The 1,389-nt window shown below is 55.7% G+C and overlaps 1 protein-coding gene across 1 annotated transcript in view; it reads left to right on the top strand.

Moving 5' to 3' along the window:
• Positions 1-1,177: 1,177 nt before the first annotated feature.
• Positions 1,178-1,389, top strand: part of LOC102757327 (low affinity sodium-glucose cotransporter) — a 16,903-nt gene continuing 16,691 nt past the window's right edge. Inside the window, exon 1 of the transcript XR_001513599.1 lies at positions 1,178-1,188. The gene's annotated coding sequence lies outside the window, so the exon portion shown is untranslated. The remainder of the gene's footprint in view (positions 1,189-1,389) is intronic.

The following is a 1,389-nucleotide window of genomic DNA, read 5'->3' as shown; positions in this document are numbered from 1 at the left end:
CGTGGGGGCCCTGGGAGGAAGCACCTGCTGAGACAGCACATCACTGAGCACAGGGCCCAGCCACAGGCCCAGGCTCCTATTAGTTAAGGTCCTTAATGTGCAGCTGCATTGGGACCACAGGGCGGGTCTACAGCGCCCCCTGCTGGAGGCAGCACACACCTGCCCTTGGCCCAAAGCCCTGAGAGCCCAGCTCACCTGCAGCTCAGAGGGGACTGTCTCTGGCCACACATCCTGGCCTGGTCCCAGGGCCTGTGACTCTGATGCCCTGGAGCCTCCCTGCAGCGCCTCCCTCCCAGGAGGAGTCCCGTCTGTGGGCGGCGCCATCATGGACACACAGGACAGACTGATTAGTGTCCCCTCCAGTGAAGATGGTGCAAAAGTCAGTGCACAGTGACCCTCATGTCCGACGTCACAGCCCAGGGACACCTTCCTCTGGTTACAAGGACTCACAGGGCTGCTCAGGGAATTTCCTGGGAACACACTCAGGGGCAAGGTCAAAAGCGGACTTTCCCCCAGACCTTTCACGTTATGAGATACATGTGCATGTTAGTAGGGATCTGCCCGCAACCAAGGTACATGCCCCTGACAGGAATTGAACCTGGGACCCTTGAGTCTGCAGGCCAACGCTCTGTCCACTGAGCCAAACCGGCCAGGGCCAAAGGTAATTCTTTTAGTAAAGAATGTCTACGCCTGGGGTATGCTACCAGGTGCTGAGTCGGGTGTTTATGCTCAGATCACCCTGCGGGGTCACTTTTCCCCTCCACATTTCTCACATTTCTGGATTTTACATTTATGGAGGCTTTTGTTGGGGGCCACACCACGTTTCTTTGTGGCTGCTCCTCCTCATACAGAAGATGTTGTCCCTGACACCCTTCTTACACCTGCCATGAGTCAGCCCGTCCTGGGCAAAGGGTCCTAACAGATCAGCATAATGACCACTTCTCATCCTGTTAGCACAGGCAGACAGATATTCATAAAGGAGGGGAGCAGAGGGGACAAGTGTCATAAACCAAGGCGTTGAAGGGGACAGTAAGCCTGCGTCACCAGGACGTTGCAGCAGTCGAAGGCTCCTCACGGGACCGCTGCTTTAGGACCCAATCTCGGAAGTGGGCAGGAGGGTCCTTACAGGTTGTCGCCAGGGGAGAAATAAAAACAGTGGAGGAAATGCCTCTGCCAGGCTCAGGCCCAGTCGAAACCAAGAGGGCACAGGCGAGGTGCTTCTGCTGGTAGGCATGTCGGCAGTGACCACAGAGGCCTCCCAGCTCTTCCCTCGGTTTATCTCTTTCCTTACACCTTTTCCTGCTGTGTCATATCAAGCCAATTTAGATTACTTGCTCCAGAAGAATATGGCGGCGCCTTGGGACCCATGGATTGCATAATTCACTTCAC

Source organism: Myotis davidii, unplaced genomic scaffold, assembly GCF_000327345.1.
Source record: "Myotis davidii unplaced genomic scaffold, ASM32734v1 scaffold478, whole genome shotgun sequence".
Taxonomy (NCBI): Eukaryota; Metazoa; Chordata; class Mammalia; order Chiroptera; family Vespertilionidae; genus Myotis; species Myotis davidii.
This window is presented reverse-complemented; position numbering and strand designations above follow the sequence as displayed.